Raw genomic sequence first — 26696 nt, 5'->3', positions numbered from 1 at the left:
TTTTTTAACATTAATTTGGAAAAATAATTATTGTGTGGGTATTGGTATAAGAATATATGAGTGATGTGGTTCATGACATTTTCAACTGAGTTTGATATAGAAATAAAAACATTTGCTAAGAGAAATAACATGCATTAGCATAGATAAATGCTGGGAACATGACACTCATAAGCCCTAAAAGCATTGGAAACAATGAGTCTACGTTTCTGGTAATATAATAATTTTAACACCATTAATAGAAAACACAACTTGTTTATTTGGTGCCTCAAGAAATAACTTCAGAAATATATTATTTCCTTAAAAATTATTTGCAAAAGGGAAAGAGAAAATATGGGTAAACCAATGCCTCTAACCACTGCAAATAAACTCTGAATGCATGTGTCACTTTGTGTGTCTGATTTCTTGTGGGTACTGGAGAATCAAACCTGGACCTCCAGGCTTTGCAAGCAAGCTCCTTTACCCACTTAGCCATCTCCCCAGGCTGTAAAGATATTATTGAGCTTACAAATTAAAGCTCTGTCATGTTCTTGTTAGTTGTTCTCCCCAGGAAAGTTGCAGTACAAAAAAAAAAAAAAAAACCATGAAATTCATCACGGGCATTCTGGGAAAATTAGGAGGTAAAAATCTGAACTCAGTATTTTGCAAAGAACTTAGCCAACGTCCTATTGTGATGGATTATTATATAAAAAGAGGACTTCAAAGTCACTTAAAACTCAAGTTGGTTTTCAAAATTACAATCTTGCCTAAATTTTTATCCAAGTACTGTGTAAGGAAGAGAGGAAAACAGAGCAAGGAGGGGATAAAATGAAAAAATAAAATTCAAAAATGTTCTTTTAACCCAGATGCCTACATCAGCCTGATCATGATCTTGCAGCAGGCACATAATACTTTAGGACTGAGGAAAGAGAATAAGTCTTTTTAAGCATCTTCATGAATATCAGCTGGTCAGTTTTTGGAGAAAGGTAAAAATATTGCCTCAAGAGAACAAATCCACACTATCTTATATGTTGCTATAAGGATATCAGCAGCAAACAGCATCTGCAGGTGTTCTTTAGTTTGCGAAAATTTGTATAAATGTGTAGAAGTCTGTTTTGACTGAGCACTCTTGACAGTTATCAACAATATATGATTTAGAAAATGATGGCTAAGCAATTGTCTAAAATAAGTTACCCCTAGTTATCCACGCATGGCATAGTTACAGAGTTCCATTCAGATAATGAACAGTTCAACATACTCAACAAGTTAAAAACTTCACATTCAATGCGCATCCTCAGTGAGTATGAGCCCTCCAGCATTGCTCCAGATGAGTAAATGGCACCATGTCAAGTAATGTCTTATCCACATCCAGTAATTCAGGTCAATGCTCTCGTTTTGCTGCTTCCAGCCATATATCTAGCCAGTGAACAAGTTAGATTCATTTTTTAATCTCTAATAACTCTTTCTAAGTGTTTACTCATTTATTTATGCAAGAGAGAGGCAGATAGAAAGAATGGGAGTGCTAGAGCCTCCAGCCACTACAAACGAACTCCAGACGCATGTGCCACCTTGTGTATCAGGCTGTACATGAGTACTGGGGAATTGAACCCAGCTCCTTTTGCTTTGCAAGCAAGAACTTTAATAGCCATCTCTCCAGCCCCCCAATAACTCTTGAACTCATTTACATTATTTTTTGTTTTTATCCCACTTTACCAAGGTATAATTAAAAATGTCATATTTATAGCATAGAATGTGATGTTTTGAGATATATACACACTTTGTGAAATGAGTTGAACTCATTCACTTTCCTGCATTCTCTTGTTATATTCTGTCCACAGGACTGTCATCAGTAGATTAGATTTCTTAAAATGCTTCCTTCTGTGTTTTATTATACTTAACTCCCTATACTTGATTACTTCTCGTACACATACCATAGCTGCATATGTACTACTTTAAAAGTAAATATTATGATCTATCCATCCTTTAAAAAATATGTTGAGTTTCCAAATCATTAACAGAGTCCAGAATGTGTGTGTGTGTGTGTGTGTGTGTGTGTGTGTGTGTGTGTGTCCTATAGTTCTCTCTTCTAATTTTGATCCTTTTTTTCTGAGTAACTTCACCCCTTTTACTTTCCTTCAAGTTATCAACTGACCTCTTCCCTTCAATTTCCTACCCTTCATGTGTGTCTCTATCAGCCATGGTTGTCTCTCTGTTGTTTCAGAGTAGATCATTCTCAGCAGCTTCTGGTGGGGAAAAACACACTTCATTGAAGAGAACCATCATATACCTTTGTGTTTCTCTGCCTTCCATTTCACTTGTAAACTCAATCCTGTCCTGAGGAATCACTGTCCTGTAATAGACTTAATCTTAGGCTACGATGTCAACAGACCTCAGTAAAGATGCATGATATAAATTTATACCTTGCAAAGAGATATTTGGATGAGATTCTGGACATCAAACACTGCACATGAAGCATGTTTGGTGGCCAGATGTGTGATAGATGCACTTGTAATTCAGTCACATTCTGGTGTAGGTTTAGGATAAAAGGCAAATGTAAAGTTAAATATTGCATTAGTGACTTCTGGGCAGTATAGGCCCCCTTGTCACATTTATCACCATATCCATTTTGTTTAAAATAATAACACAATTGTTATTTACTTATTTATTTATTGGGATCTTTTGTGTGTGCATTTAGTCACACTGTCATGTTTGTGTTTCAAGAGTGGAGGTCAGAGCATGTGGTGGTTTGAATAGTATAGATAACCCCCAATATATTCAGTTGTTTATTTGTTTGTAGTTTGCATCTGCAGCTGCCTGGCTGGAGGCAGTGTCTCTGGGTGGATCTTTAGGTGTGGTGGTGGGTTTCAGATTTCAATCTAAAGATATGCAAAGTGTGCCTACCTGGAGTTCCTGAGGTGTGCTTCAGCTTTTGACATTTTGGCTTGTGGTTCTCTCTCTCTCTGCTTGGGCCTGTAAAGGCAGGCCAGTTTCCTCTGTCATTATGGAACTTCACCTGGATCTATAAGCTTCAATAAATCCCTTCCTCCATATCTATGTCTGGTCTGGAAGTTCATCTCAGGGAACCTGAATCTGTCCGCCACAGAGCACAACTGGGCATCAGACGTCACCTCTACCTTGGGCATGGTCTCTTGTTTCCTGGTGTGTTTGGCAGGCTAGCAGGATCATGAACTTACAAAGTCTTCGGTGTTTGCCATATATCTCCCCATAGAAGCACTGGGATCATAGATGCCCTCTGTGCAACCGCTTTCCATGGGTCGAGGGATCTGAATTCAGGACCTCACACTTGCATGACAAGTGCTTTCGCCATGGAGCCATCTACCCGCTTCCATTGTTAGGCATTCTTGACAACTTGTGGTTCACAGCATCTGGCTATTAGAAACCACTGTCTCGTGTTCTCATAGTATGTAGATAACTCAGAAATTTTGGATTCCCTTAAATTTGAACAACTTCACAGTACAAGAAAGACTCGGAGATCAAATCTTACCTCTTTTCTAGCATCTTTGTTCACCTCTGAGATTATTTCATAGAGCCTGATAGATTTTCATGTCAGTTCTCCTTTAAGGGTACTTAACTTCCTCTTTCCATTCAAAATCATCCAATTTTTCTATACCATTATCCATGCACTATTGTCCAGAGGAGTTTTCATGTTCTGCTCTAGCTAGCACGATCCTCATCTCTCATAATCCTCTCTTGACTTTTTTTGCTTTTATTTTCTAATTCTTATTCACATTTTCCCACTGAATGGCTCCATCTTTTAAATAATAATGCTAAGCTGACCATTTATATACAAGCCTGCAATCCTTCTACTCAGGAAGGTAAGACTTCAGGATCTCAATTAAAACTTGCTTTGTGGGGATGGAGGGATGGCTTAGCAGTTCAAGTATTTGCCTGAAAAGTCAAAGGACTCAGTTCAACTCCCCAGAATCCACATTAGCCAGATTCACAAGGGGGCACAAGCATCTAGAATTCACTTTGCAGTGGCAGGAGACCCTGGGAAGCCCATATTCTCCCTCTCTCTCTCTCTCTCTCTCTCTTCCTCTCTCTCTCTCTTCTTCACCCTCTCTCTCTCCCCCCTTTCTCTGTTAAATAAATAAATAAATAAATAAATAAATAAATAAATAAATAAATAAAATTGCTTTGTGGCTAGAGAGATGACTCAGCAGGAACCCGTAAAGCCAGATGCACACGGTGGCACATGCATCTGGAGGGCCTCTAGCCATTCCAAATGAACTCCAGACTCACATGCCACCCTGTGCCTCTGGGTACTTAGGATTTTCAGGCAAGCACCTTAACTGCTAAGCCATATCTCCAGTCCCAAATGTATGTTTTGTAGAGTTACTCTTACTCAGTACTGATCAATTATTATATTTTAACTAAGTCAGTACAGCCTCTCCAAGTGTTTTTTTAACTGTGTTAAGACATATGCATTTGCCATCACTTTTCATATTTTTCTTGAAATTAGGATAATTATATGTAAAACAATGACAGTTATAATTATAGAAATAATTATATTATAAATGATAGAAAATGTGCAAACACATGTAATCTCATTTCAATCCTATCTGTATGGGTTTCATGTCCCTTAATATTCTAAGATAAAGAAATAAATTCAGTGCATACTTCACCAGTGTCCTTTGTGGAAAATGAACATAATAGTCCTATTGTTTTGGAATTGGAGTATCATTGTAAACAACTGTCAGAATAACTTCAATCAATAATGATGCTGAGGCCCAATAACACTGGTTATTACACTATGTGCTATAAAGATTCACTCAATAAAATTTTATTGTGGAAAATTGCCATAATACAAAATTTAAATCAACATTATAGCAGATTACTTCATTTCATTTATGGCAACACTAAAAAGTCCAGTAGGATCATGATATTAAATTCTTATGACTGGATTTCAGAACTACTCAACATGTACCTCACCTCACCTCCCATCGCCCATGAACTTTATTTCACACTATTCTATAATCCATTGCTTCAGTTAGATTTGCCAACCCAACAGGAGGCTAACCCCTACATATTTACCTTTTTTTTTTTTTTTTTTGGTTTTTCAAGGTAGGGTCTCACTGTGACCCAGGCTGGCCTGGAATTCACTATGTAGTCTCAGAGTGTCCTTGAACTCATGGCAATCCTCCTACCTCTACCTCCCGAGTGCTAGGATTAAAGGCATGTGCCACCATGCCTGGCTTATATCTACCTATCTACCTTTGTGTTGTTACATAAATCATGTTTTCCATAAGACTAACAGGTAAAATTTGTCCAAAGGAAATACAGACATAACAATAGCCTTATTTTTCTTATAAAAAATATCCACTAACCATTATAAATAGGAATTGTTTTTTCAACTTATCCTAGGTTCCTTTACTCCTCCGTGTGTGTGTGTGTGTGTGTGTGTGTGTGTGTGTGTGTATGTGTGTGTGTGTGTGTGTTTCTCTCTCTCTCTCCTGCCGTTATCATTGCAAAATATTTGGAAAGCCATTGGGCTTACAATGTATGTTCTAAGTAGGATGAAGAGGCAAAAATAGCAAAAGATGAAGAGAAGAGATGAAATATATTCCTCTAGAGGAGCCCTTTGCAGAAGAATGCGAACCCCAGGATCTTTGTTCACATAATTATAACTATTAACCACTGATGTGCATTTCTACTAAGCCTTCCGTGGTGAGCCATGGCCAGGAGTATAGTATAAGGTATACTGTACAAAGTTATGCCCGTGTAAGATTTACCTGGGCTCTTGCACAGGCCTGCATTATAGCTTGTTGAGTAACTCTAGACAGTATTTAGCACTTATTTCTCTATCTAACTTTGGGTAACACCAGAAGAGAGTTTTAGCATCCATAAGGAAACCATATAATTTACATGAATTAATTAATATAATGATGAACCTCCAAAGAGAATTCTCTTTTAGCAATTCTTTTTAAAAATATTTTTTGTTTATTTTTATTTATTTATTTGATAGTAACAGAGAGAGGAAGAGGCAGATAGGGAGAGAAGAGAGAGAATGGGCGCGCCAGGGCCTCCAGCCACTGCAAATGAACTCCAGACGCATGCGCCCCCTTGTGCATCTGGCTAACGTGGGTCCTGGGGAATTGAGCCTCGAACTGGGGTCCTTAGGCTTCACAGGCAAGCGCTTAACTACTAAGCCATCTCTCCAGCCCTTTTAGCAATTCTTTATATTTGTTTTAAGGGAAAAATGAAATTTATTATAACCTATAGTCACTATTTCCCCAAAGTACTTTTTCATGATATCACAAGTCCCTGCTGAAAATAAAATATGTCTAGAGAAAAATTGGATAAATACATCTGGCCAAACTGAAGTACCTTAAAGGTCCAATTTGATGGTATCATTTCTATAATTTTGTTTTTGTGAATCTCTAAGAAATAAGATGCTAGAATTTCAAAAAGCTGTCAATCCATGGCACCATTATTGTCATAACACCATAGAATTCTTTCATAATCCATGTGTCAGTTTTTCCCAAATTTCTTCTGTGTACAGTCTTTATAACTGCATGCATCATCTCCATACCAGGGTCTACTCAACTGATGTAGTTTGAAATAGTTTAAGGAGATATTTGACAAATTTTAACTGAGGTATCTCAGTCGAGGTGGATTTGTGACAATGCTAAGCATGAAGTTATGACTTTTTTTTTAACAGAAATATCAAGGAATGGGAAGAAATAGATGAAGGGAAAAGAAAAGAGCATTCAGTCCCCAAACTACCATGACCAGTCTTGGATTGTTAGTCATCACTGAAACTTAAGCTAGAGACAGGCATTCCACTCTCTGAAAATTTCATCGTAGATGTGGCAACAAATATTGTATAAACAATACATCATTGCTTTAAACATCATTCACATAAATCCTAAAGTCTTTCAATACTAAAGGTCTTATGTATAAAACATGACAAGCAAACAGAAAAATTAAGAAAACAGGGCTGGAGAGATGACTTAGCGGTTAGGCGCTTGCCTGTGACGCCTAAGGACCCGGGGTTCGAGGCTCGGTTCCCCAGGTCCCACGTTAGCCAGATGCACAAGGGGGCGCACGCATCTGGAGTTCGTTTGCAGAGGCTGGAGGCCCTGGCGCGCCCATTCTCTCTCTCTCCCTCTACCTGTCTTTCTCTCTGTGTCTGTCGCTCTCAAATAAATAAATTAAAAATTAAAAAAAAAAAAAGAAAACATCCTGACAGTATGAAAACCTATCATTTTCATCATATGAAGAACACTTTATGGTCTATTTCCAAATGTCACTAAAGTATAAAGAACCCATACCTAAAGGTACTGACAAATGAAAAGACAAAGCCATTCTACAGGAGACTTCTAGACCCTAGTTTCCCCTATTATGATTACAGTTCCTTTTAGGAAACATAGGAATATTTCAGTGTGGTATACATTAGTGACTGTAGACACTTTGGCAATTAGGAGAAAATTAGAAAATTTGCTGCAATTTCAATAACTCCTAAATTATTGATGTCTCTAAATAACAGTTATATATATTTAGCAACCTAATTAAACATAGCCTGACGCAAAAGTTCTGGAAGGGAATATTTGGGTCTTTTACATCTTACAGCATCCTATAAACATCTCATTTTTCAAAATTGAGCTCTTACAGCAATCACTTTCATAAAATAATTCAGTTTTCACAGTCAACTTTACTTTCTAAGTTGCTGTGAAAAAAATGTTCAAATTAGTTATTAAATTTTAGTGTAAGTACGAAAAATAACTGGTAGGGATTGCTGCAATATTTTTCAATATTTTGAAAGGTTGTGTTTTGTCTTGTTAGTGTAATTAAAGTGCATTCTTTAAGCAAAGATACATATTAATGATATCAGTAAATGTATATATTCATGATTTCTCAATTTGACATCAGACCTTAAAGACATTTCCATCCAAAGTCATTATATATCATGTGGAAAGCGGGCTGGAGAGATGGCTTAGCGGTTAAGCGCTTGACTGTGAAGGCTAAGGACCCCTGGTTCGAGGCTCGGTTCCCCAGGTCCCACGTTAGCCAGATGCACAAGGGGGCGCACACGTCTGGAAGTCGTTTGCAGAGGCTGGAAGCCCTGGCGTGCCCATTCTCTCTCTCTCCCTCTATCTGTCTTTCTCTCTGTGTCTGTCGCTCTTAAATAAATAAATAAACGATATCATATAATGTGGAAAGGTCCTGTGCATGATTCTAGGAACATATGGGGATTTCCTGTCTTGTTTGTATATAATTCTGGTGCATAGAAAAAAGTATTGTTTTTCTCTTATCATTATTTTTAACAACATATTTCATATGGATATACCATGTGTTGGTGCTCCCTTTTCCCCAGTCTCTGTCCCCATTTCATTGGCAACCCTCCTCAGTGGGGTTGCAGGTTTTCTCTGTGGGATTGTGGTTTATGCATTGTGGGAGCATCAGAGATCCAGAGTATCCTAAGAGCTCACCAGTGAAGTAGACTTAAAATTCACCACTGAGGAGCATTCCCAATGGAATGGGGGCAGGGATGAGGGAAAAAAGGGAACCAACATATGATGTATCAATATGAAACACGTTATTAATGATAATAATAATAAACATTAAAAAAGCTTCACCAACCATGGCTCAGGAAATTCTGCTGAAGAGAGGTGGAAAGATTGTAAGATCCTCAGGTTTAGAAATTACTTTTGAAAAATCAATAGCAGCTGGAGAGATAGATTAGTGGTTAAGGCATGTACCAGCAAAGCCAAAGGACCGAGGTTCAATCCACAGTACCCACATACAGCCAGATGCACAAGGTGACAGACATACGCATCTGTAGTAGCTAGAGGCCCTGGCTCACCCATTCTCTCTTTCTTTCTCTCTCGTCTTTCTCTCCCTCTCTCTATCTCTCTCAAATTAATAAATATAACGTTAAAAATGGGACATGATTTGACTCACTTTCACCTCAGAGTACTGTTTTCCCAACAATACCTCCTAAGTGGCATTCATTAAATAAAGCCGCCACATTCATTGTGCTATGTTTGTACCTGGACCCTTCGCTGATTCTTGGTCCTGCATCATTGGTCAGTCTGAGTCATGCAGCTGCACTAACTTACATACTGTCATTTTCCTTCCAAGTTAATTCATTTTATTAGTTATGTACACGGTGAGCATTGAGCCACATTGGTACCATCATCAGCTTCCTGCCTGCCCTCCCCTCTGCAGGGACTCTCCATGTTGGAAAATTCTCTAAGGAGAGTGAAGTCAACACCAGATTAACAGGCTAATCATTATTATTTTACAGAGTATTTAACAAGTGTAGGCCCTCTCGTAGCCCACAACTGGTGGGAGCTTGGTAGTGGAGAGCATGTTCGTTTTCAGATATGGTTCTGACATGTTTCCCAGCTCCAGCTATGGGTTCTATTCTACCGAATGGATCAGTTAGCCAAATCAAGAGCAGTTGGTTATTTTTTATGTGTTTTGTTATCTTCCTTGATATTATAGGTCCTGATATTTTACCATGTTAAATGCAGAATCGACTTACCAAAACTAACATTAACTAGTATTAAGAAGAATGACATATTGAAAGTTTGAAATCTACCTTACATTTCATCACAGAGAATCTCTATTTTGCAGGTGGGTATTAGAATCTGTAGAATTATCTTTATTTATTACCTTTATTCTCTTGGCTTATGTTCCTTAATTTTACCATTATTTGTTGTTGCCTTAAATATGTGATCTTTTAAGATATTTTTATTTACTTGCAAGCAGAGAGAAAGAGAGAATAAAAACAGGGAGAGTAGGTATACCCGGGCTTCTAACCATGGCAAATGAGCTCCAGATACATGTATTTTGTGCATCTGGCTTTAGGTAAGTATTGGAGAATCAACCCAGGTCTTCAGGTTGTATAAGCAAGCACCTTAACTACTGAGCAATCTCTTCAGTCCCTTTTTTTCTTTCTTTTTTTTTTAAAATTAGTTTTGTATTCAGCAACTACAGGCAGTTTGGTACCATTATTAGGCTCATCCGTGACCTACCCCCTCCCCATCAGCCCCTCCTTGTTGAGGTATATGGGTCATGCATTGTGGAGTTAGCCCACAGTTATTGGTACAATAAATGTCTCTGGATATCATGACCCAACATGTGGCTCTGACATTCTTTCCGCCCCCTCTTTGGTGAAATTTGCCTGAGCCATGTTGGTTTCATTTTTGGTCAGCTTCAGTGATGAGGTGTTGGGGGCCTCTGAGGCTCTGGCCCTCTGATTTGGTAGGAGTAGATTTTTCTCTGTGTTGGTCTCCTTTCAGTCCCTTTTTTGAAAAATAGTTTTATTTATTTGCAAGCAGAGAGAGAGGAAAGAAAGTGTATGGCTGCTTCAGAGCTTCTTGCTACTGCAAACAAATGCCACTTTATGCCTCTCACTGTATATGGTTACCGGGGAGTTGAAACCAGGCTGTCAGGCTTTGTGAGCAAGCACCTTTAACAGTTGAACCATCTTTCCAGGTCACTTTTCGTTCTAATCATGTTTCTTTTCCAAAGCCTACATTGTTTGTTTCTCCCCTGATCCAAACCACAGGGATGTTAGTGTGTGGGGTGGAAGGGGCAAGTTTAAAAGATACCCTTTACTTCTGTGCACAGGGCGGCTCTTCACCCACATGGACTCTTTCACACTGGGTGGACTTCTCCATGACCATCTGTGTCTCTGGGAGCCTTGATGCCTTTCTTCTCTTTTCTTTTTTTCCTCTGTGAAGATTTTCCAGTTTTTTAAACAGCAGATTAGTGAGGGGGCTTGCTGCAATGCTTTCAATATTTGAGGGCTCTCTGTTTTGTTTTGTTAGTGTGGTTAAAGTGCATTCTTCAAGCAAAGATATATGTTAGTGATTTCAGTTAATGTATCTTTTCATGATTTCTCAGGTTTATGTCATATCTTAAGACCATTTCCATCCAAAGTCATTATATAATATATGGAAAGCTAAAAAAAAAAAAAATGTGTGATTTTAGGAACCCATGGGGATTTCCAGACTTGTTGCTTACAACTCTGGGGCACAGAGAAATTATTTTTGAAATAAAATAGTATAGGATTTCACTTTTCTTTTTTTTTTTTCCTTTTCTTTGTAACAATTTCATTCGTACCTATATTAAATCGCACCTTTATTTTATATCATATTCCTTTCCTATGCCCAACCATCTTTTACACCTTATTGAACTCAGCTAAGCAAAATATTCTACATCTCTCCTTGAGTGTCAATGAGTGTACCTAACTGTGAGGAAATAATCAAGGTTTGCCACATGAGAAAATGAATGAATGAGTCCATGATTTCAGATCAGCACAGTGGTTTACATGTCTGGAATGTAGTGACGAGAAATATTGTGTTAGCTTGCAAAACCACAGCAAACAGTGAATGAAGTCTGCAAGATTTTATTTAGCAGAACTAGTGAGTCCAATTTGCATTTGTCACTGACATGTTTTAGCCCCTTTGAATTTTAGAGTATAATGAAGTGACTCATGGAGGAAATATTTATGAGAATTGAAAAATTATGCAACATACTTAATTGGCCTTTTCAAGGGCAATGTTTGCTATTGCTTTTGTAAAAAAGCATATGTTTAGATACTTTTAATGTGATAAAATTTAAAGCAAACTATTATTTACTGTATTTAAAGTGTTAAAGTTTAGAAGAATCCAAAATGTTCTGCAAGAAGAAATTACACTGAAAAGAATGTCTAATGATAAACTTATTTTACTTATTTTAGTTTAATTTTTAAAAATATTTTACTCATTTATTTGCAAGCAGAGAGAGAAAGAGAGACAGAGAGAAAGCAAGAGAGAGAGAATGAGTAAGCCCAAGCCTCTAGTCACTGCAAACGAACTCCAGATACATGTTCCACTTTGTGCATCTGGCTTAATTGGAGTGCTAGGGAATCGAACCCTAGCAGGCAAGCACTTTAAACACTGACCCATCCATCCAGCCCTTTTTTTATTTTAATGCTTTGTTTTTTCTTTTATTTCTGGTATAAAATATTACCATAGTTGAAATCACAAAATTGTATTTTAATTTTAACTCTATAACATATAAAACATTAACAACATAATTTATAAGTATCATATTCTATTGTCGAATGTAAGTGACCTGTTTAGCATTTTATTACAATGTATTATACAGTCATACCCCATATTTTATTTGTTTCCCTGGGGCTATGAACAGTATAGGCTAATATTCACAAGTTCCGTATCTTGGGGATTGCAAACATAAGCACACTTGTATCAGACCTTCAGCTAGTCTGATAAATGGTTCTGGGCTTTTTTTTTTTTTTTAAATCAGCTGGGACAAGTCAGGTGACAAATGATTTCCATTAGCCTCAGCAGAATGGAAACAAAACAGATCAATACAAATGATTTGCAGCAGGTTTAGATCATAAATTTCCTCTCACCCTCGTACATCATTTTAATATAAAAGTTTTTTTTCTTTTCATAGTAGAAGAAAAAGTCATTAGAGAATTGAAAATTCTAGATATTATGCACTATCCTTGATTTAAGGTGAGATGATGTTAATGTGCTATTAACTTTATTCAATGGTACATAATAATATTATTTTTAAATATGGCAAACACTAAAATGTTAATGAGCCATGTTCCAGAAAATTAATTTAACCTACAAATAAATTGTGTAAAAAGTCATAAACTCCTTAAGTTTACAAAGTGAGGGTTGATTTTTATTTAATTTTGGACTTTCATTGCTTAATTTTTTTGGTGACTCTTTTCTTAAATAATTTTATTAGAATTATTTATTTGTTAAGTATGTCCACTTCCTGGTTTCATGTTTAAAAGATGCGTTTTTACATTTGTAGATCATGTTTTCATAGTAGAAAATAATAGGAGACAAGAAGAGTGAAGCCATGAAAGGGAAGAAAAATAAATCCAAATTCAGAAAAGTAAATCAAGGTTACCTTTCCTTTTGCCTGAATCACTCCCAGGGAAATAGCTTCTATGAGGTTATGAGAGACCCACAGGACCCCACCTAATGCCTGTCAAGGGAGTCTTGGCAGTTAATGGCGTTACTTAGTTATGAGACTGGTAGACCCATAAAGATACGGCCAAAATCTGTCACTCCTGCGCCATGCACCAAGCCCATCGTTCTGAGCAATGTTCCACCACACCCAGGGAAAACGAACCCGCTGTTATGCAAAAGTAGCTCTTACCCCAGCAAAGAGAAGTAGCTCATGCCCACTGTTCCCTGGAGGACCACCAGGGGAGAAGGACCAGGATAGAGGCTAGCTCCTGCTGACCGAGGCTGGCATAGGAACAAGGCCAGCCTCCTGAGCCGGCCCTGAGAATTCGCCTCGCCTTTCTCAGTTTACCAGAACACTCGTTGCTGCTTGAATGACAGAAAGGGAAATAACCACTATTCTTTCCAGAAAGAGAAGGAAGTCTGTTTCAGATGGACATAAGAAGAGAGAGTTATTCAACAAGCTTTTGTGTAAAAACCAGTTTTAACGATTCGCTGCCTTTGGGTTGAGGAGTTGAGTCGTATACACACTGGGTCAGTGCAGGACCAACTCTTCCTTAAAATGCAGGCGAGGCTCAAAATCCCTCTAATCCTTCCCAGTAACTTCAAATACTTGGCAAAAAACTGTTTAAATGGTTGTTCTCTCTGAAAAAAGTCAAGGAAAACGATATCCATTCTTTCCATACCTTAATGTCTATAAGCTTACGGTTTACAGTCTTCCCAATTTGCCTGAAATATCTATCGGCACATCCTAGGGATAAAGAGGATGCCATTTAGAACCAGTCTGTATTCACATCCAGGCTTTGCAATTCACCAGCTGTGTGTGTAATCCTGGGTGAGATACTCATCCTTTCCATGGCTCAACTTAGAGTAAGTAACAATTCTACTTGTCCTACTAGATTGGGATGAAAACTAAAGACATAAACACAATAGATACTTCACAACTGCATCTGAATAATAAGTAATATGCATTCTAGATATTATTACTGTTATTATTATATATGTTATTGAGTTTATATGTACACAAAAAGGTCATTTTATTAGCAAAAAAAAAAGAGGTTCCATTATGGTGCTTTCAAGCAATATTTTGTGCCCCTGGCCCCATCTTTCTCCTTCCCCTCCACCTTTGTGCCCTACCTCCTGACTTGTCTGTCCCTGCTCTCCCACAACATGTTTCCTTGTTCCTTCTCCCAATCCATCTTATCACTCTTGCTCCCCGCTCGTGGTTGTCTCTATAAAACCATATCCTATGCTCAGTCCTACGTCCCATTATTACATACATAAAAATAGTAAAAGTTACAAACCATATAAATAAAGAGCATGCCATTTTTTTTTTTTTTTTGGTCTTTCTTCAGTTGGAATCCTCACAGCATATTTCTTTTCCAAACCCTTCCATTTTCCTGCAAATTTTGTAACTCCTTTTTTCCCCCTAGAGCTGTCCATTGTGTTTATGTACCTGATTTTCCTTATTCAGTCATCTTATGCTGAATATCTCAGTTGATTGTGTGTCTTTCCTAATGTGGCTAACACACCAATAGACACAGATATTCGAGTTTCTGTGTAGTCGGATACAGGTTACTTTGGGTATATGTCCAGGAGTTGTATGTCGGATCCATAGGGTACTTCAAGTTTCAGAGTTTTGAGAAATCCTAACATTGGTTTCCATAAAGGCTGTACAAGTTCATACCCCACCAACACTGAAAAAGTATAGTAGCTCATACCCCACCAACACTGCACAAGTGTACTAGTTCATACCCCACTAACACTGAACTAGTGTACTAGTTCATATCCCAGTAACACTGAACAAGTGTACTAGTTCATGCCCCACCAACACTGCACAAGTGTACTAGTTCATACCCCACCAACAGTGAACAAGTGTACTAGTTCATACCCCACCAGCACTGAACAAGTGTACTAGTTCATACCCCACCAACAGTGAACAAGTGTACTAGTTCATACCCCACCAAGAGTGAACAAGTGTACTAGTTCATACCCCGCCAACACTGCACAAGTGTACTAGTTCATACCCCGCCAACACTGAACAAGTGTACTAGTTCATACCCCCACCAACACTGAACAAGTGTACTAGTTCATACCCCACCAACACTGAACAAGTGTACTAGTTCATACCCCACCAGCATGAACAAGTGTACTAGTTCATACCCCGCCAACACTGAACAAGTGTACTAGTTCATACCCCCACCAACACTGAACAAGTGTACTAGTTCATACCCCACCAACACTGCACAAGTGTACTAGTTCATACCCCGCCAACACTGAACAAGTGTACTAGTTCATACCCCCACCAACACTGAACAAGTGTACTAGTTCATACCCCCACCAACACTGAACAAGTGTACTAGTTCATACCCCACCAGCATGAACAAGTGTACTAGTTCATACCCCACCGACACTGAACAAGTGTAGTAGTTCATACCCCCACCAACACTGAACAAGTGTACTAGTTCATACCCCACCATCAGTGAACAAGTGTACTAGTTCATGCCCCAACAACACTGCACAAGTGTACTAGTTCATACCCCACCAACACTGAACAAGTGTACTAGTTCATACCCCCACCAACACTGAACAAGTGTACTAGTTCATACCCCACCAGCATGAACAAGTGTACTAGTTCATACCCCACCGACACTGAACAAGTGTACTAGTTCATACCCCACCAACACTGAACAAGTGTACTAGTTCATACCCCACCAACACTGAACAAGTGTACTAGTTCATACCCCCACCAACACTGAACAAGTGTACTAGTTCATACCCCACCAACACTGAACAAGTGTACTAGTTCATACCCCCACCAACACTGAACAAGTGTACTAGTTCATACCCCACCAGCATGAACAAGTGTACTAGTTCATACCCCACCGACACTGAACAAGTGTACTAGTTCATACCCCCACCAACACTGAACAAGTGTACTAGTTCATACCCCACCATCAGTGAACAAGTGTACTAGTTCATACCCCACCAACACTGAACAAGTGTACTAGTTCATACCCCCACCAACACTGAACAAGTGTACTAGTTCATACCCCACCAACACTGAACAAGTGTACTAGTTCATACCCCCACCAACACTGAACAAGTGTACTAGTTCATACCCCCACCAACACTGAACAAGTGTACTAGTTCATACCCCACCATCAGTGAACAAGTGTACTAGTTCATACCCCATCAACACTGCACAAGTGTAGTAGTTCATACCCCACCAACAGTGAACAAGTGTACTAGTTCATACCCCGCCAACACTGAACAAGTGTACTAGTTCATACCGCACCATCAGTGAACAAGTGTACTAGTTCATACCCCACCAACAGTGAACAAGTGTACTAGTTCATACCCCACCAACAGTGAACAAGTGTACTAGTTCATACCCAACCATCAGTGAACAAGTGTACTAGTTCATACCCCACCAACACTGAACAAGTGTACTAGTTCATACCCCACCAACACTGAACAAGTGTACTAGTTCATACCCCACCAACAGTGAACAAGTGTACTAGTTCATACCCCACCAACAGTGAACAAGTGTACTAGTTCATACCCCACCAACAGTGAACAAGTGTACTAGTTCATACCCCACCAGCATGAACAAGTGTACTAGTTCATACCCCACCAACACTGAACAAGTGTACTAGTTCATACCCAACCATCAGTGAACAAGTGTACTAGTTCATACCCCACCAACACTGAACAAGTGTACTAGTTCATACCCCACCAACAGTGAACAAGTGTACTAGTTCATACCCCACCAACACTGAACAAGTGTACTAGTTCATACCCCGCCAACACTGAACAAGTGTACTAGTTCATACCCCACCAACATTGAACAAGTGTACTAGTTCATACCCAACCATCAGTGAACAAGTGTACTAGTTCATACCCCACCAACACTGCACAAGTGTACTAGTTCATACCCCACCAACACTGCACAAGTGTACTAGTTCATACAACCACCAACAGTGAACAAATGTAGAGTTCCTCTTACTCACCCTCATGTGTTGTCATTTTTTCTTTGAAGATAGTTATTCAGAAAGGGGTGAAATATTAATTGATGAACATCTTGGAGCTATCTGTTGAACAAGTGTGTTTCATTTTTTTTGAAGTGTCCTTTCATTGCATTAGCCCCTTTGTTGATTGGATGAGTGTTTTTTTGTATAGTGTTTGCAGTTATGTATATTTTCTAGATATTAACACCCTGCTGTAGGAATAGCTGACAAAGTCTACAGTCCTGTTTGCTCTACATATAGTTTCTTTTGCTTTGAAGAAAATTTAATTTCACATAGTCCCATTTGTTGATTCTTGTGACTATTTTCATGTTTTTGACTCCCGTTTGGAAGTTCTTCGTAAACCTATAGCTCCTGGAGTATTATCCACATTTTCCTCCATCATCTTCAGTGTTTCTGTCTTTCCATAACAGTCTATGATGCATTATGAATTGATCTTTATGCAAGGCTAAAAATGTGGATCTAGGACTAGAGAGATGGCTTAATATTTAAGGTGCTTTCCCTTGGAACCTAAGGACTCAAGTTCAACTCTTCAGATCCCACATAAACCAGACACACAAGGTGATGCAAATGCACAAGATCACACATACACACAAGATGACACACACATCTGGAATTTAATTGCAGTGGCTGGAGGCCCTGGCATGCCAACTCTCTCTCTCTTTTATAAAAAGTTTCAAAAAACATGGATCTAATTTCATTCCTCTGCAGGTGGATATACAGTTTTGCCGGCATCATCTATTGAATAGGCTGTGTTTTTGTTTTCACCCAGTGTATGTTTTAGATATATATTTTTTTAATTAGTTGATCATAGTGGTGCTTTCCAATGCCCTGGGGTCTTCTATTCCATTGGCCTGTGTGTCTATTTTTGTTCCAGGACCATCCTATCTAAAAAGCAAATGCTTAGAGGATTATGACAGAGACATAGACATCTCATGAAAACATTTTTCCAGGAAGATCATTCCAGAATACATGCACTTGCTGATACTTGGGAAGTATTGGGGAACATCTTTACATCTGTTTCTTTATTTGAAAAGTGGACCATCATGTAAAATTTCTGAATTCCTTGAGAACTGTACTTGGAGGAAGCATGAGAAGGATCCCTGGCCTTAAGTGTGCAGTGAGTTCCAAAGCAACATCCAGTATTGACCACAGTAAGGATTAGCTACATTGGAGGTTATGTCTAGTCCAAATAGCAGATGACTAAGCCCGCTAACATCTGACTGTAACCACCTAAGGTACTTACCCCAAGGATGAACTTCCCAACCAAAGCTTTCTTGAACTTTACACGTGTACCAAAATGAGTAACAACAACAACAGCTGGTTTGCTCTTGGATAGTACTATGTTTTGCAGGTATTGATGATTCTGTAGTAGCAGCTGGAACAGTATTGACTCTTCTCGATTCAAAGAGCATAACTTACTTTCTGCCTTTTAGGTTTTCTCATCCACACATAAATCTGTGGCCTTCCAACTAAGCTATTTGTTTGGAATATAATTCCATTAACTTATAACCAGAATTTGCAAAATGCTGGAAAAAAGACACAAAAGCAACTATAGCTAAATATTTGCTCATCTTTTTCAGCATAACCTACTTTGGAACTTTAGTTTCAGATTTTCCTGTAGTATTTTTCCATTGAAATTTCATTCTCTTTTGTTTTAAATATTATATGATTTTCCCTAGTTCTTTTGGTAAAAAAAAAAAGCTACTCTTTCTTAGCTAAAAGCAAAGTTATTTCTTACTTTAATTAAATTATTGACATATGTTCTTCAGCAAGGAGCTGAAATTTGATCCATAATTAAAGTTAAAAATTTTCACCATACATTAGTCAGAAGCGTCCTACTTCCTAAGCACATCACACTTTCAGAACACATCCCATCTCCTTTATCATGCCTTGCTGTACAAGTGGAAACATCCATCCACTCATTGCCAACAGCCTGTTCCTTGCATTTTCCATTTGTGGGGACTCAGCCAGACATCTTCAAAATGAGAATAGGCACTTCCCTGTGGATCCACATTGTACAGCACCCACCCAAAGAATCCCCAATGACAGAATCTTTACCTCAATCTCCATTTCTTTTTCAAATTATCAGTGTGAGATCAGTCACGCATCCTTTGCTATTTCACTCGAAATTTCACATGAATTAGAGAAGTTCAACTGCATATAAATTGATGTTAATACCAACAGGATTCTGAGCTACACTGTTAGGGAAAAACCTGTATAAATCTCCAAGACTTATTTATACATTTATTTCTTACAGTACTAGAAGTTATAGATAATGAATATCAGTGAAAAAAGATGCAGATATTATAATGTACTAAGCTTCCAGTTTAGCAAAATAAAATTCAGTTTATTAAAAAATTGAAAATACATAGCATTTATGAAGCTAATTTGACCATTGGCAAGATAGGAGATAATCGTGCACACACATATGTTGTATTATTCTACTGAAAGAGCAAACATGTGAAATAACATTTATATGCATCCATTCAGCTGGCCCTTCCCATGTGGAGGCCTGATGGGTGATGGCTGCAACAACTGCCTTGGTAGTAGATGCAGACTGCTGCTTGTTTAGGTTGTTCAAAGGAGCCTTAGGGAAAAGTTTCTAGTGTTTATGCTTATTCCTGATCTCATAATACCCCTAATCTCGGCTCCAGACCAGAATGTGTGGTGCCTTTTGGAATCTCCAGGGCACGGTGATCAGGGTTCCTAACTGGCCAGGTCACTGTGACAAATTCACCAAGGTTTAGAATAAATTAGATTGAGGGCCTGTACTGGGCCAATTTCAAGTTACTTGGACATCTGAAGATCCACATCTCAAAGAAGTGGGACCAAGTTCAGATGATGAATTTGGTACCTGAGAAGCAGCTTATTGCAATGGCTCTTGTGTCAAATATATCCCCATCACAGCCCTTGGTCAAGTGGCAAGCTAGGCACTCATAGGGCTTCTGCTGTTGAATTTCCCACCACTCATGTTCACTGATAAATTCCACATGCAATCCAAAAATGTTACAGTTCAAATACTTATAAAATATAAAATTCCTATGTAGGAGGAAAACACTTGCATCAAGTTATCTATTTAGTCAAATTATAATATAGCATTTATTGAAATTAAAAACTATATAATCTAAGGATATATTTGCTGTGTATCAAATTGTAAGATGTCAAGTTAACCCAAGTAGATAATCAAATTATAATATATTTTGAAATCATTGAAACAACTTATTTATGAAAATTGTTATTATATGAACAAAATTATAATTATAAAACAAGAATTAGCCCAGATTCCTTTCAGAAATACAATAACGACACTTGTTCTACAAATATAGTGCCACAATATAAATTATACAGTTTTAATAATATGGTGGTATTGGAAGGAGAGGCAAATTGGACAATGGCAACTAAATTAATGTACCTAAAAGGGTCTTGAATAAAGGGGAGATCTGATTTAAGATAAAAGCATGCTGGTAAGAAGGAAATGGGACAATTAATATTTATTAAGAAAATAAAAATGAGACTCTGAGGTGTTTTTATCTTATAGAAAGTGGAAATATAACCCATCCAAAGTGTGAGTCATATGTATCTAAAATGCAAAAATTAAATCTTAAATATCTATATGTTAATATTGATAAATACACTTACGACCCTCAGATATACATTTTAAATAAAAAGTCACTGATCATAAAATTTACTGACATTGAGGTTTACTTATGATTTTTTTTTTAATTTGCTTATCTGCAAGCAGAGACAGAGATATAGTGAACAGAGAGAGAGGGAGAGGGAGAAAATGGGCACAACAGGGCCTAAGTCACTGAAAATGAACTCCACTTGCATGTGCCATTGTATCTGGATTTATGTGGATATTGGACAATCAAACCCAGGTCTCTGGGCTTTGCAGGTAGGCAACTTAATCACTAAAACATCTCTCCAGTCCCTTAAAGACTTTTTTTGTAAGTTAAAGCATAGAAAACATATTGGAATTTTATAACCAAGAAGCACATACCTAGGAAATCTTTAAAAATTGAAAAACAGAAAAATATGAATTCATAAATGGGTATGTTTTTAAAGGAAGGACGATAAATACATAATACTTACTGAAAAGTAGCTCATATTTACTTGTCATTAGGGAAAGGAAGACTAAAACTCCTAGGAAATGCATCCGAAAGACATGATAAAATTTACTTCCAGATGTTCAGGTGAACTTAGAGAACCACTTCAAATTCCTGTAGTCATGGTTGAAAGTAGCTTGGTTAACCATGAATTGAAGATGTGGAAAACCCTACAACGTGCCCTGCAATATTCTCCTAAATATTTATTCTGTATGGACATATCCATATGTACTCAGAAACATATATATTTATAGATTTTTACTGCAAGAACCCTAAACTGGAAGCTATCCAAATGCCCATTAAAATGAAAACTGGTCTAGAAATTGTGACATATTCCTATAGTTTAGTACCACAGCATGATGATAAAACAATGCATCTCCAGCTACATACAATAATTTAGATTAAAGTCACAGCAATAAAGTTTAGCAATAAAAAGCAGACTCACATCAACATGCAACATTTTATTCCATTTACATAGATGTTTCAAACAGGGAAAGCAGAGATCCTCTACTTATTACAGACACTCTACCAGGAAAGGATGCCCTTTGATTTGTCCTTCAGAAGAAAGTTGAGGTTTATGATTGGAAAAGGTTTAGAGGGTGCTTATTGGGTTTTACAACTTCATTTCTAAAGTAGTGATGAGAAGATTCACTATATAATAAATTCTTAGTTGTTCATTTGGGTAATACACCATCTTTCCTGTGTGTTTTATGTTTTAATTCAATAGAACCGCGGTTTAACGATACTGTCACGTCTTATTATTTTATATGTTGTGCCTCTTTTTTCATCCACATCTTGTAACTATAATGATATTTCAAACATAGTGAATAAATGTAAATTAAGTAGACAAAGAATGGGCTGTTTAGGTCTTACTGTAGAAACTCTTGGCAAGAGGAATTTCATGATGAATACTCACTGTTGGGCCATTTAAGGAAGGCCATCTTTAACTAGCCTTCTGAGATCATTTGAAAATGTTACATCCATAACAGATGATAGGAATTCAATGATGTAGTACCCGTGCATTTTTCTTCAGGAAAATAGTCATGTAATACATGAGAGATTAATGAATAAGGTAACAAGTTATTGAATAGGAGATTAGAAAGTGCTGTACAGAAAAATGACGGTAAGGTTACTTCTCCTTAAAATCTACTCAGAAAACCCTTCCTCACTCATAGTACATTTTTTTATTATATTACTTCTTTGTAAGAAGCCAGAAATCCTTTCAGAAATGTCAATTTTGAGCAATGGAAGAGTCAAGAAAACAGTATCCATTTGGCACTCTGTCCCCAGAGCTATAGCATCTAAAACTGTGCTGCTCCTTTCTATCTGCCCTCTATTCTCCCTCTCTCTCTCTCTCTCTCTCTCTCTCTCTCTCTCTCTCTCTCTCTCTCTTTTTCTCCTAATCTTGTTTCTTCATTCCATTCTGTGTTCCATTCAGACATTTCCACCTCCTTGTTTGAGGCAAGAAGGAATAATTTATTCAGCCAAAAAGATGGATTACTTTTCAGATAGATAACAATTCAACTCCCCAAACCTAAGACACTTTGTCAAAGCTGTAATGAGTCAAAAGCAAATGTATTAGTACCATGTAGAACAGAGGGGTGTCACTTCTGAGAATAGTCCCCAACATACAGGGTTGAGTTAGCAGCCTCTTCTTTGTACTATTACTTCACATGATTAGTAATGTAGACTTCATTTCTATTTTCTCTCCAGGCCCTCTCTGTCTCACAGAATCCTCTATGATGATGGAATTGCCCATGTTCACACTGCCCAGACTGTTAGTCACATGTGGTCATGATGCACTCAGAATAAACTTGTACTGGGAGATAAGTTTCTGAATAAAAGCTGCGCATCATAACTCAAACATGATATATAGAACAGAATACAGCATTAGCGTATTTTAGCAATGAATGCAGGCTGAAGTTATACCACATTGGATGTGATAGGTTGCAGACATCATCATTAAAAATAAACTCATTAAAAATGGCTTAGTGGTTAAGGTGCTTGCCTGTGAAGCACAAGAGCCCAGGTTCAGTTCCTCAGGATCCATGTAAGCCAGATGCACAAAGTGGCACACACGTCTGGAGTTTATATACAGTAGCTGGAGACCTTGGCACGCCCATTCTTTCTCTGAATCTGCCTCTTTCTCTGTCTACCTTTCTCAAATAATTAATAAATAAAATAAAAATGTTAAAAAAAAAACTCATCCATTACATTGTAATATATGTTGTAAATCGTGTTGTTGCAGTCAGGTTTGCATTGCTGGTAGAAATCACCCAAGCAAAAGCAGCTTGTTTGGGGGAAAAGAAGTGGTTTATTTTGCCATACAGGCTCAAGGGGGAAGCTCCATGATGGCAGGGGAAATGATGGCATGAGGAGACCGTGGACATCACTCCCTGACCCACATAAGTTAGACAATAGCAACAGGAGAGTGTGCCAAACACTGGCAAGAGGGAACCGGTTATAAAACCCATAAGCCTGCCCCCAACAATACACTCCCTCTAGGAGGTGTTAATTCCCAAATCTCCATCAGCTGGGAACCTAGCAGTCAGAACTCCTAAGTTTATGGGAGACACCTGAACCAAACCACCACATTCCGCCCCTGGACCCTGTAAACTGAAACAATATGTGATGTAAAATGCAATACATTCATCCAACTTTAAAAGTCCCCATAGTCTTTATCAATTCCAATGATGTTCACATATCACCATAATCCAAGGTCTTGTAACTGAGCCATAATACCATAAAAGAACCTCAAAAAAAAACAAAAAAAAAACACCTATAATGGCACAGAATAAACACTCACACTGCAAATGATGGCATTGGGCATAGCAAAGAAGTATTCAACCAATACAGGATTTAAAACAACCAGGGAAAACATCAAACTCTGTAACTCCAAATGCAACAACTCTAGTCAATGACAAATCTACAAGTCTGATAATTCTAACCAGCAAGTCTCTGGAATTCCAATTCTGCCCCTCTAGCTAGGCTACTCACAGTCCTGGAAAACTTCTGGGGCTGGAAGATTTCTTTAGCAACAGTCTCATGGTCCCAGCATCTCCACTGGGTCTCCACTGCAATCCATGGTTCATCCTCATGGTCCCATGGGGTCTCCATGCAGGCATCCAGCAAACCTGCTTCACACTGCCCATGGCCATTTCCAAAACACAAGATGGCGTTACAAAATGAATGACCCTCTCTTTCCTGCATTTCTTATACTTGCTAATACCAGGCAGGGTCAGGTGGTAATAAAGAAGACTTTGAAGAACAGGACACTCCTTGAGCACTCAGGCCCCTTCAAAAAAGTCTACATTCTTCCCATTGCCCCAGTGCAGGTCAGCCGGCCCAAACTCAAAGGCTGTAATCTCTCAATTGTAGATGAACTGGCAACCGTTTACCCAAAAATCTTTATTTCTGTGCCATGTCCCTCTGCTCACAGTAGTTCATTTCTATGCAAAGAAAACCTACACAACTTCTCAGAACACAGGCATAACAGCAAGTTTTTCACCCAAACTGCCTCTAGCCCAGTTCAAGCAAAGCTCGTTCTCAACTTTGTAAGTCAAATCTCATCGTTTGTTCTTACTGCATAGTTCTTACCGCATTCAGGTCTTTCAATTTCCATCAAGCTATACTTGCAGCACTGCAAGGTATCTCTTTGGCCAAGGTTTCAAGTCCTTCCACATTCCTCTTGAAAATTAGCTCCAAAAGTTCAAAGCCACACAGCCAGGTGTCTAGTAGCAATTCCACAGCTAGGTACCACTTTATTGTTGCAGTCAGGTTCACATTGCTAGTAGAAATCACCCAACCAAGAGCAACTTGTGGGAAAAAAATATTTTGGGGGAGGGCATACAGGCTTCAGGGGAAGCTCCATGATGGCAGGGGGAAAAATGGTATGAGCAGAGGGTGGACATCACCCCTTGGCCAACATAAGGTGGGCAATAATAACAGGAGATTGTGCCAAACACTGGCAAGGGGGAACTGGCTATAACATCCATAAGGCCACCCCCTACAATACACTCCCTCCAGGAGGCATTAATTCCCAAATGTCCATCAGCTGGGAACCTTGCATTCAACCTTGCATCTAAGTTTATGGGGGACACCTGAATCAACCCACCACAAGTATCTACTAAGAAATTGAAAAGTGTACATTTTGCTCAAACTTTTAGTATATTGAATTCATTTCAGGCAACATTCTACTAAAATGACTATGAAAATAAAGTTTTGCATAAAATATTTTGTAATGCCATATTATTGTTCTGTTTTATTTTGTTAAGGTACAGTCTTGTCATGAGACTCAATCTGGTTTTGAACTTATGACCTTTCTGATTCATTCCCTCTGCTTTTAGCAAGGATCTAGTTACTATATTGTCTATTTTAAGATTCACATTTTAACTTTCATGTTATATCAATTGTTAATGCACATTATAATTAAGAGTATACCATGATTTGTGTTTTCCCTGTCTTAGTGTATCTTATAAGTGATCATAAATGATGATTTTATTGTACAGTGAAATTGGTTTTCTAGTTTCTAATGACAATGCACTTTTGTATTAAATGTTTGTGTGAGAGGAAGAAATGGCTGGGGATTTTTGTAATTCAATATATTTTAAACTGACATATAAAATCATAAAATTGTATCTATTAATGAGGTTAATATGATGTTTCTATGCATGTATACTTGTACAATGTTCAAATCAAATCCAATTTTTCTGTTACTTCAAATATTTGACCTTTCTTTATGGTGACATCTTCCCTTTTTTTGTTCATTTTCATTTATTTGAGAGCAGCAGACAGAGAGAGAAAGAGGCAGATAGAGAAAGAGAGAGAATGGTCGCACCAGGTCCTCCAGCCACTGCAAATGAACTCCAGATGTGTATGACCCCTTGTGCATCTGGCTAACATGGGTCCTGGGGAATCGAGCCTCAATCCAGGGTCCTTAGGCTTCACAGGCAAGCTCAACCACTAAGCCATCTCTCCAGCCCTTAAATCCTTTCTTCTCATTTTGGAAATGTACAGTGGATTATCAACATCTGTATGAACCTATTAAATGACACCCAAAAATTCATAGCTCAGAGATAGCCATGTTATAGTATATATCCATTGCTCAAACTTTAACCATGCCTTCCTCTCGATATAGTCCTAGACTTTCATTACCACCATGATATTCTCAATTTATAACACGTAAGCATTTTGGGAATTCAGAGTGAGACAATTTGTTTGCTTGTGCCTGACTTATTTCACTTAAAATTGTAATCTCCAATCCAGTCTTGTCATCACACATTACAGGACTTCATCCTTTTTACAGATGCATGGTATTCCATTACACATATGGACCACCTTTTTTTAAATTTTTTTGTTTATTTTTATTTATTTGAGAGTGACAGAGAGAGAGAGAAAGAGGCAGAGAGAGAGAGGGAGAGAATGGGTGTGCAGGGCCTCCAGCCACTGCAAACGAACTCCAGACGCATGTGCCCCCTTGTGCATCTGGCTAACATGGTTCCTGGGGAATAGAGCCTTGAACCGGGGTCCTTAGGCTTCACAGGCAAGTGCTTAACCACTAAGCCATTTCTCCAGCCTGGACCACCTTTTCTTATCCATTCATCTGCTGTGGAAAC

The 26696-nt window shown here is 38.2% G+C and overlaps 2 pseudogenes; one reads left to right on the top strand and one right to left on the bottom strand.

Moving 5' to 3' along the window:
• The window catches only part of LOC123455829, an 86271-nt pseudogene that overhangs the window by 17007 nt on the left and 42568 nt on the right, over positions 1 to 26696 (bottom strand).
• LOC123455888 lies at positions 19452 to 19575 on the top strand (annotated as a pseudogene).

Source organism: Jaculus jaculus, chromosome 18, assembly GCF_020740685.1.
Source record: "Jaculus jaculus isolate mJacJac1 chromosome 18, mJacJac1.mat.Y.cur, whole genome shotgun sequence".
Classification (NCBI taxonomy): domain Eukaryota; kingdom Metazoa; phylum Chordata; class Mammalia; order Rodentia; family Dipodidae; genus Jaculus; species Jaculus jaculus.
The sequence above is the reverse complement of the archived record's forward strand: the minus strand, read 5'-3'. Positions and strand labels throughout refer to the sequence as shown.